Source organism: Engystomops pustulosus, chromosome 5 (genome assembly GCF_040894005.1).
Source record: "Engystomops pustulosus chromosome 5, aEngPut4.maternal, whole genome shotgun sequence".
In the NCBI taxonomy this organism is placed as follows: Eukaryota; Metazoa; Chordata; class Amphibia; order Anura; family Leptodactylidae; genus Engystomops; species Engystomops pustulosus.
The window spans coordinates 18,851,431-18,863,419 of NC_092415.1; positions in this window are offsets into that span (position 1 = coordinate 18,851,431).

The window sequence follows — 11,989 nt, forward strand, 5'->3', positions numbered from 1 at the left end:
GCTGGAGGTTCCCCCATTCTTCTTTGTACATCTAGATGCTGGAGGTTCCTCCATTCTTCTTTGTACATCTAGAGGCTGGAGGTTCCCCTTATTCTTCTCTGTACATCTAGAGGCTGGAGGTTCCCCCCATTCTTCTTTGTACATCTAGAGGTTGAAGGTTCCCCCATTCTTCTTTGTACATCTAGAGGCTGGAGGTTCCCCCATTCTTCTTTGTACATCTAGAGGCTGGAGGTTCCCCCATTCTTCTTTGTACATCTAGAGGCTGGAGGTTCCTCCATTCTTCTTTGTACATCTAGAGGCTGGAGGTTCCCCCATTCTTCTTTGTACATCTAGAGGTTGAAGGTTCCTCCATTCTTCTTTGTACATCTAGAGGCTGGAGGTTCCCCCATTCTTCTTTATACATCTAGAGGTTGAAGGTTCCTCCATTCTTCTTTGTACATCTAGAAATGGAAAACATTGCCTCTTTTGCTACCTTGAAAAGCAGCCCCCTAGTATGAGTATGACCTACAAGAAGTCTAAAGACATGATGTGGGTTAAAGCCAAACCAGTATATGTATTCCATAAGGAACAGATTACCAACTGGGCCAGAAAGTAAGAGTACGCTTATAAGGCGGCCTAAATTGGCAACCTCTCCATAAGGAGAACTCTTACCTTCTAACCCCAGTCAATAGACTCTCACCCAGCCAAATCAGTTCCCTACGCTGCACTGAGGAGACCCAACCAGGTTGAAACAGCGCTGTCTACAGTTGGGAGTCTGTTCCTTCTGGAATACATTTACTGCTTTGACTTTATCCCACATCATGTCATAAGGCTTCTTGTAGGTCATACTTGGTGTTTAAGGGGCTGCCTTTCGAGCTAGAAAAAGGGGGCATTGTTTTTCTATTAACACCTTGGAAAACATTATTGCATACTTGCCTATGGGGACCCTGGAAAAAGGCTCCTGATGACAGGTTCCCTTTACAGGGTTAAAACAAGTCCCCAAAACAAATGCCAAATGTGTCCTGAGGCCCCCTCTGCACCCACCATATCTCCTCTCCATTGTGGAGAGACAACTTTGTTTCCTTTAGAGAAACCTCCAGATTCTTTTCCCTGTATCCTGTGCCGCTCGCACGGCTTCAGCCATCGGGTCCCCGTCACGTCTCTGGTCCAGGAAGAGGAAGGGTTAAAGCGCAGTCTATTTTATGTCCACGTGAAGTGGCGGCTGAATGACACCGCTAAATGACTTTGCTTTCAGACAGGGCTGATGCCTTAAGGTGAATCTTCTGTTGCAGCCATAAAGGTTGGGGGCAGTCAGGCCTGAAGGGTGTCCGCTAAATCACACAGAGGGTCCGGGAGAGTCTGAGTGGCCAAGAGGTTTATCACTGCTCTCAGATAGTGACAATAAATCCTTTACTTTGTGTTTACTGAGCCGCCCGCTCATCAGCTCCGGCTGTCACTGTACAACTCGGCTTTTATTATTACTGACTTGCACACAATTTACCTGCATCACCCGGAGCTCAGGGGGGGGGGGGGGGGGGGGATTGCGTTTTGGGAAGATCAACTTAAAGCGATGCAATATATTTTCTCCCTGCGCTGGTGATGGAAAGTGAATGTGTCATAAAGTATAAGCTGACCCCGTTCTGGGATATATAAATAAATAATTCTCCTGCTTAATCCCCCCCCCCTCCCAAAACACTTGGGTGGTCCCCAATGGTTACTGCCCTGCAGCGATGACGGACTATATATATGACGTATGATGGCTAAACCCAAATCCATATCTTGCAGTCCTGCTGCTACTAAAAACACACACAAGGGGCAGAGACAACAGGGCAGATTTACTTACCCGGCCCTGTCGCGATCCAGCAGCGCGTTCTATGTGGAGGATTCGGGTCTTCCGGCAATTCACTAAGGTAGTGCGCCCGATGTCCACCAGGTGTCGCTGCTGCGATGAAGTCCATCGGAGTTCACTGGAGTTCACCAAGCTACACTGGGGGCAGGTAAGTGCGCGTCAAGCGACACTTTTTTAAAAAAATATTGCAGTTTTTCCGAATCCGCCGGGTTCCGAATCCATGCGCCAAAAACCCGGGGCAATTCAGGGAAAATCGGCGCAAAACGGTAAAATTCAGGTAACGCGACTGAAAAACGCGATTCGGGCCCTTAGTAAATGACCCCCTGTGTGTAATGCTGACTGCAGAGAGCACAGAGCCACAGCAATGTGAGGAAATGTCATGCAGTACTATCCTAGAATGTAATTTCATATTTCACAGTAATAATCTTTATTTATATGGCGCCATTTATATACCGCATTACAATGCTTAGAGAACATACACTCACCGGCCACTTTATTAGGTACACCATGCTAGTAACGGGTTGGGCCCCCTTTTGCCTTCAGAACTGCCTCAATTCTTCGTGGCATAGATACAACAAGGTGCTGGAAGCTCCTCAGAGATTTTGGTCCATATTGACATGATGGCATCACACAGTTGCCGCAGATTTGTCGGCTGCACATCCATGATGCGAATCTCCCGTTCCACCACATCCCAAAGATGCTCTATTGGATTGAGATCTGGTGACTGTGGAGGCCATTTGAGTCCAGTGACCTCATTGTCATGTTCAAGAAACCAGTCTGAGATGATTCCAGCTTTATGACATGGCGCATTATCCTGCTGAAAGTAGCCATCAGATGTTACAGGGTACATTGTGCTCATAAAGGGATGGACATGGTCAGCAACAATACTCAGGTAGGCTGTGGCGTTGTACCAAGGGGCCCAAAGAGTGCCAAGAAAATATTCCCCACACCATGACACCACCACCACCAGCCTGAACTGTTGATACAAGGCAGGATGGATCCATGCTTTCATGTTGTTGACGCCAAATTCTGACCCTACCATCCGAATGTCGCAGCAGAAATCGAGACTCATCAGACCAGGCAACGTTTTTCCAATCTTCTACTGTCCAATTTCGATGAGCTTGTGCAAATTGTAGCCTCAGTTTCCTGTTCTTAGCTGAAAGGAGTGGCACCCGGTGTGGTCTTCTGCTGCTGTAGCCCATCTGCCTCAAAGTTGGACGTACTGTGCGTTCAGAGATGCTCTTCTGCCTACCTTGGTTGTAACGGGTGGCGATTTGAGTCACTGTTGCCTTTCTATCAGCTCGAACCAGTCTGCCCATTCTCCTCTGACCTCTGGCATCAACAAGGCATTTCCGCCCACAGAACTGCCGCTCACTGGATGTTTTTTCTTTTTCGGACCATTCTCTGTAAACCCTAGAGATGGTTGTGTGGGAAAATCCCAGTAGATCAGCAGTTTCTGAAATACTCAGACCAGCCCTTCTGGCACCAACAACCATGCCACGTTCAAAGGCCTCAAATCACCTTTCTTCCCCATACTGATGCTCGGGAGAACTGCAGGAGATTGTCTTGACCATTTCTACATGCCTAAATGCACTGAGTTGCCGCCATGTGATTGGCTGATTAGAAATTAAGTGTTAACGAACAGTTGGACAGGTGTACCTAATAAAGTGGCCGGTGAGTGTATACAAATATAATATTAGATTACGGAGTACAAACAGTCTGGAACAATAGGAGTGAGGGCCCTGCTCCCAAGAGCTGACAGTCTATGAGGATGAGGGGTGACACAAGAGCTTACAGTCTATGAGGATGAGGGGGTGACACAAGAGCTTACAGTCTATGAGGATGAGGAGTTGACACAAGAGCTTACAGTCTATGAGGATGAGAGGGTGACACAAGAGCTTACAGTCTATGAGGATGAGGGGGTGACACAAGAGCTTACAGTCTATGAGGATAAGGGGATGACACAAGAGCTTACAGTCTATGAGGATGAGGGGGGGTGACACAAGAGCTTACAGTCTATGAGGATGAGGGGGTGACACAAGAGCTTACAGTCTATGAGGATGAGGGGGTGACACAAGAGCTTACAGTCTATGAGGATGAGGGGGTGACACAAGAGCTTACAGTCTATGAGGATGAGGGAGTGACACAAGAGCTTACAGTCTATGAGGATGAGGGGGTGACACAAGAGCTTACAGTCTATGAGGGGGACACAAGAGCTTACAGTCTATGAGGATGAGGGTGTGACACAAGAGCTTATAGTCTATGAGGGGGACACAAGAGCTTACAGTCTATGAGGATGAGGGGGTGACACAAGAGCTTACAGTCTATGAGGGGGACACAATAGCTTACAGTTTATGAGAATGAGGGGTTGACACAAGAGCTTACAGTCTATGAGGGGGACACAAGAGCTTACAGTCTGAGGATGAGGAGTGACACAAGAGCTTACAGTCTATGAGGGGGACACAAGAGCTTACAGTCTATGAGGATGAGGAGTGACACAAGAGCTTACAGTCTATGAGGGGGACACAAGAGTTTACAGTCTATGAGGATGAGGGGGTGACACAAGAGCTTACAGTCTATGAGGGGGACACAAGAGCTTACAGTCTATGAGGATGAGGGGGTGACACAAGAGCTTACAGTCTATGAGGGGGACACAAGAGCTTACGGTCTATGAGGATGAGGGGTTGACACAAGAAATGTAATAGCTTGAATTATAACTTTGAAGGTTGGGTATAAGTCTGATAGACCGGGGAAGGTCATTCCAGAGAATTGGTGCAGCTCGGTGGAAGTCCTGGAGATGTGAATGGGAGGTTCGGATTAAGATGGAGATTAATCTAAGATGGCGGGCCAATTGAAGGGCCCAGGTTGGGCAGTAGACTGAGAGGAGAGGTAGGGAGGTGCAGCATTATTCAGAGCTTTGTGGGTAAAGGTGATTATAGTAAACTGAATACGGATGGAGACAAGCAGCCAGTGTAGTTATTGGCACAAACTGGAGATGCATGTGGCAAGAGATTGAATATATGGAGAAAAGGAGAGGTCAGAGTCCAGCACAACCCCAAGACAGCGGGCCTGCTGCCTAGGTGCAATAGAGATCCCACAGACCAAGATGGAGAATTAATGGTTGTGTCGGTAAGTAGATGGTGGAAAGACAAGAAGTTCAGACATAGAAAGATTGGGGCACATTTACTTACCCGGTCCAGTCGCGATCCCGCAGCGACGAGGATTGGGGTCTGCCGGGATTCACTAAGGTCGTGCGCCTGATATCCACCAGGTGTCGCTGCTGTGCCGAGGTCCGCTGGAGTTCACCTTCTTCTTCGTGGTGCATGTGAGTGCTTGATCTTGCGACACAAATCGTTTTTTTAAATTCTGTGGCTTTTCCGAATCCGTCGGGTTGTCCGACAGCCACTACCACCGATTTCTGTCGCGTGAAAGCCGGCGCCGATGCGACACAATCCGATGGCGTTCGGACCCTTAGTAAATGAGCCCGTTTATGTTCCAAGAAGAGAGGACATGATTTTAGAGACAGCAGAGAGACAGTGGATTAAGTAACATGCTACATATTACATGCAGAAGTATATAGCTGGGTGTCATCAGCAGAGATGATGCTGGAAACCAAATCTGCTGATGGTTTTTCCGATGGGGACAGTATAGAGGGAGAAGAGAAAAGGACTAGGACCTAGGACTGAGCCCTAGGAACCCGACACTGAGAGGAAGATGGGAAGAGGAAGATCCAGAAAAGGAGGTGAGATAGGAAAAGGATCAAGAGAGTGCAGTGTCCTTCAGGCCAATGGAGTGAAACCTCCTGAGGACGAGCTGGTGATCCACAGTATCAAACGCTGCCGAGAGATCCAGAAGAATAAGGAGAGAATAGTCACCTTTGGATTTAGCATTGAGGAGATCATTAGAGACTTTACAGAAAGCAGTTTCAGTGGAAAGCATAGCTGAGAGATAGCGGGTTAGCCGAGAACAGACCAGGCGTTCCAGGAATTTGGAAATAAAAGGAAGATTAGAGACTGGTTGATAGTTGACAGCACTGGATGGGTCCAGGGTGGGTTTCTTGAGTAATGGGATAACAGCATGCTTGAAAGAAGAGGACACCAGAAGACAGCACCATTTATTGTATAGTGGCTGTGCTTGAAATTACAGCTAAGGCTCTTTGATTAGGGATCGGAGCGATGGAAGTAACAAGTTCCCCGAAAGTGCATTGTCTGATGATAATGCACTAAGATCGTGCGCCCGATATCCTGCATGTGGCGCTTCCCCGCTCAGGTCCGCGGGCGTTCACCTTCTTCTTCTTGCAACACAATTTGAAAATTAAATCCTGCGCTCAGTCCGAATCCGTCTTCTTGTCCTACGGAACGCCCCCCCAATTTTTGTTGCATGAAAGCTGTGCCAAAATCTGATTGCGTGCGGCACAATCCAGTTAAAAACCTGTCAAAACTGCGCAAATCCCGACAAAGACGCAAATAAGCCCCATAATCATTAACATATCAATATCCATCCTGAATCATCACTTTAGTTCCAGGAATTTTAGTGAGTAATGGGCTTGGAATACTTGATTTGTTCTACCCCACTTCAAACACGATGATGCATGGAGCCCAGCGGGGGGGAAGGAGAAGTAATGATGCCCCCTGCTGGGACCTGGGAACGAGTCATTGCCCAGCTCAGGATACGGTCTTGTAAGGCCCGTTCCCCACTTGCGAGTGTGATGCGATGAACTCGCATCACACTCGCAACGCAAGCTGCCGGGAACCCACGGCCTGAACGCTGCACCGCGGGAGTGAACTCAGCAAGTCAGTTCACTCCCGCGGTGCAGCGTTCAGGCCGTGCGTTCCCGGCAGCTTGCGTTGCGAGTGTGATGCGAGTTCATCGCATCACACTCGCTAGTGTGGAAGGGGCCTAACATTATTTGCCCCCTGACTGGATTTTTTCTTTCTATTTCTGCAGATTTCTCAAATATAACACAAAATGCAGACTTTATAGGAAGACTTGGACGTGCCTGTGGCCATTAGACGCTGCTGTATCACAATGGTGCCCATTGAAAATACAATTAGTCCTGCAAAAAATAAGCCCTCTTATTGCTAAATATTTAGTGGTGGCTAACAGAGCCTGCAACACAAGTGTGAACATACCGTATATACCCATGTATAAGCTGAGTTTTTCAGCACAAAAAATGTGCTGAAAAAACTCACCTCCGGATCGTTGGCGCGGGTCCCAATCTTCGGTGCGAGGCCGCCGCATCATAGTGTGCACCCGCCAGCAGATCGCATGGTCGCGAGAAGAAAGAAGAGAGAAGAAGGGAAAGAGAAGAGGAGCCGCCGGGAACCGCGTTGAAGATTGGGAGCCTCGCACCAACGATCCGGACACCGGAGGGTATTAAGTTTTTTATTTTTTATGTGCTCGGCAGGCCGTATACTACATGGGGGCTGGCTGTATACCACATGGGGGCTGGCTGTATACCACATGGGGGCTGGCTATATACTACATGGGGGCTGGCTGTATACCACATGGGGGCTGGCTGTATACCACATGGGGGCTGGCTATATACTACATGGGGGCTGGCTGTATACTACATGGGGCTGGCTGTATACTACTTGGGGGCTGGCTGTATACTACTTGGGGGCTGGCTGTATACTACTTGGGGGCTGGCTGTATACTACATGGGGCTGGCTGTATACTACATGGGGCTGGAAGGCTGTATAATACTTGGGGTTGGCTGTATACTACTTGGGGTTGGCTGTATACTACTTGGGGCTGGCTGTATACTACTTGGGGCTGGCTGTATACTACTTGGGGCTGGCTGTATACTACATGGGGCTGGCTGGCTGTATACTACATGGGGCTGGATGGCTCTATACTACATGGGGCTGGCTGGCTGTATAATACATGAGGCTGGATGGCTCTATACTACATGGGGCTGGCTGGCTGTATACTACATGGGGCTGGATGGCTCTATACTACATGGGGCTGGCTGGCTGTATACTACATGGGGCTGGCTGGCTGTATACTACATGGGGCTGGATGGCTCTATACTACATGGGGCTGGATGGCTCTATACTACTTGGGGCTGGCTCTATACTACAGGGGGCTGGCTAGCTGTATACTACATGGGGCTGGCTAGCTCGAGTCAATAGGTTTTCCCAGTTTTGGTGGTAAAATTAGGGGTCTCGGCTTATACTTGGGTCGGCTTATACTCACGTATATACGGTAGTCTTATCTGAAACAGTAACAAATATTCACAATTAGAAGAAATTGGGAAGGGGGCAAATACTTTCTCGTAGCTCTGTATGTTATCAGTCATAATGAAAGTCATCCCTGGAGGATTCATGATCAATCTTCATAGGATCAGCAGAGACCTTGCTGTCTCCATACACACGCCGTCAGGTTTCTGTCTCCGGGTGGGATATTGTTATTCATCGGCCTGAACTTCCAGGACGTGGAATGTGTATTCCGTGTACAAGTTACAGAATGATAACATGTTTCATGTCACATGATTACTGCTTCCCATATGTTTTATGTATATATTATTCAGAAACAAGAGGGAGAATGACATATCTGATACCACAGCAAATAATGGGTGAGGGGTCTGTCTTATGTTATGTCCAAAACATGGTCACTACCTTGAAAGGCGTCATTTATTATCAAGTTCAAGTTTTTCCAATGGAATTAGATCATGTAACATATTCCAGAGCAGAATTGTCTCCGAAATTGATTGCCCCAATCAGATCTGTAATTTCTCTTGTGGTTTAAAAGTTACCAGCACAGAGATTCTCCATAGATTCTCCAGCAAAGTCATAACGATTGGATCCAGCGCCTTCAGCTCTGTGCTCAGCACCAGAGACAACACGTCACATAGCTGTGCGTCACAGGGAACGTTTCTGGTTGTTGCTGTAACATTCCATACCAACGTTCCAACTTTTGGAAACTTGTGACTCCTTTACAAGGTGGCCCGGTTGTTTGCTCACATTCTTATCTGCTCCTTGAATAATTGTAGACTTCTCAGAATACCCCTTAAAAGGAAATTTACCATAAAAATCAAGCATGGACAAACCAAGGGACACTTACTCATAGATCCAGGCACCGGGACTGTGACAATCTTCTTATATTTGTTACCCATGGCCTGCTTCCTTCTAAAAATCAACTTTTATAATTATGCTTATGAGCCCAAGGGGCTCTGGGGGTGTCACAGAAGTCATCTGTGCTTCACAGGCTGTTACACTGTGACAGAGTACAGTCACGGTGCCTGGAACTAGGAGTAAGTGTCTCTGGTTTATCACAATGAATTTTGATGGTAGATTGCATACGGAAAGTAATGGATAATTGTTATATGGACTCTAGGGGTTCAGAACCCCATGTGCAATAGGGGCCCACACGTGAGCAGTCAACGGAGACAAGTATGGCTGTGCCTACGGGGTTAAGGAAGCCTGTGCCCCCATCCCATTGGCAATCATTAGATGCAACATCACTAAGAAACTGTGAAGAAATGTTAATAAAGGTGCCCTCTTAGCACAGAATGGGTCAATGGGGTGGAGCTTGAAGACTTCTTTGCATGGGACCTTGACCAATTGTTGTTGTTCAGATGACACTTACTGAATTATGTATTCTAATAGGGCTATAACCTCCATACACACAGATCTGACCTACTAGTTAGGATCCTGTTCACATTAACACCATCATTAAGGATTAGGTACTTGAGGCAGGCGGTCCATAGAATGGTCTTATTGTTATATTCTAAGGGCATCTACCATCAGTTTTACTGTCCTACTATGCAATCCCAGCATATAGAGTTATAATAAAATAAATCTTGAGGAACATCATTCCTCAGGAACTTCTTAGTTGGACAGTAAACCTGATGGTAGATAGCCTTTAAAAGTCAGGAAAACCTTTAAGGGAACCTGTCACCAGGGACCTCATTTTCACTATAGACAGCTTACAGAAGCCCATGACACCTGCATTGCACATCTTCCTTTCTGCTTTCTCTAAGTATTTACATTACAATATAATTGCATGTTATAACTTACCTTGCATCCTGACAGAATCCTCTGTGTAGTCCGAGGGGTTGGGCTTTGGTTTGGATACATTTTAACAAACAACATGTGACTTGTCTGTGCTGCTCACTCCTCAGCTTTCAACTCCCATCTTTGTGCTCCTGTACAGCTCCTCCCTCTCCCACTGATGTCATCTCACCAGGCTGTGACCTCTGTAAAGGAGCAGGAGGGAGGAACTGTACAGGAGCACAAAAGTGGGGGCTGAGAGCTGAGGTGCGGACAGCTCAGACAAGTCACATGTTGTTTTTTTGAAATGCAACCAAACCAAAGCCCAACCCCCGGGGATTACACAGAGGATTCTGTCAGGATGAAAGGTAAGTTATAACACACAATTATACTGTAATACAAAGCAGAAAGGCAGATCTGCAATGCAGGTGTAATGGGCTTCTGTAACCTGTCTATAGTGAAAATGAGGTCCCTGGTGAGAGGTTCCTTCTATCATCAAAATTCATCATGATAAACCAGGGACACTTACTCATAGATCCAGGCACCAGGACTGTGGGAATCTTCTTAGATCTTTATCCATGGCCTCCTTCCTTCAAAAATCAACTTTTTAACATTATGCTAATGAGTCTGAAGGGCTCTTGGGTGTTACCCGAGCGCATCCGTGCTGTAGCTGCACAGGCTGTGACCCTGTGCAGGAGCACTTCCCCCCCGCCCGCTGTGTGAAATTACATCACACTGAGAGAGCAGGGGTAGGGTTACACGGGGTAACAGCCTATGAATCTACAGCATGGAGAGGATCTGGTAACACTCACTCTCATTAGCATAATTTAAAAAGTTGATTTACGAGGGGAAACGAGGAATTGGATAAGAAATATAAGAAGATTACCACAGCCATGGCGCCTGGATCTATGAGTAAGGCTGCATTCACACTAACCTGTTATCTCACCAGTCATTGTCATATACATGACAATTTTCATCTCTATGTGCGCGTATGTCACCGTATCCGTATGAAATACAGTGGGCGGGCAAATGATGGATGGCTATTGGCTGGCTGATAGAATGCACCTCCCACTGGTTCTGGAGACTGCACATATATACAGCAGCATATGGAGCACAACCATAAGCAACCCATATGGAACCCAGATTTTATAAGTTCCCAGGGGACTTCTATGGGGCAGAAATACTGGAGAAAATAGGTCATGCTCTAAAATTTTATATGGTTGGCTTATGGTACAGTGGACAATACGGCCATGTAAATGGATGGGCTGTATGCTACCTGTATGTATGGCCGTTTTCATACATGCGATCACATGTTGAGGTAGTTCTCTCCGTGTTTGCGTGGGTTTCCTCCGGATCCTCTGATTTCCTCCCACACTCCAAAACTTACTGGTAGGTTGTTTAGGTTGTGAGCCCCATGGGGGACAGGGGCTGATTTGGCAAGCTCTTGTTATTATTATTATAGTAACATCAGGCCACTAGATAGCGGGGCGCAGCCTTCGCATCGCTTTTCAAAATGCAACATAAATGCCATGGCCTAAAGTAAACCAAACCATAAAACCAAACCGGCATAGGACTATTTCAGCCGACCATGCTACAATGCAGTGAATAACCTAATGTGACTACATGGAATAACCCTTTAACAATGGGACACTACTGAGTACTAACAGTGCCGTGGCCTCTTAAAGGGGCTCAGTCTCTACTCAGACAGGAATCGTGCAGATCGTTGTGTTAGGGTTTGCTTGTGGGTGACACTCTGTAATCTGTAGGATCCATCTCCACAGACCTTCCCTTCCTCCCAGTAACTGTAGGATTCTTATCACATGTGTAGTTCACCTACCGGCCGCCAGGGGGCAGACTCACCAAGACCTCATCACCAGGGAGGCTGCAGAGACTGGCTGTCACAGCATTTACATCTCATCCAAGGCTATGCTGCAGGACTACAAGTCCCAGAACAGTACAATGCAAGTAGCTACCATCATAGCGTGCACCAGTGTAACTACAAGTCCCAGAATAGTACAATGCAAGTATCTAACATCATAGTGTGCACCAGTGTAACTACAAGTCCCAGATATGTAAGATTGCAGAATCCAGCAGCAACATGATCAACAGAACTACAAGTCCCAGGATACACAATGGCACCACAAGTCCCAGCATATCCCATGTTCCC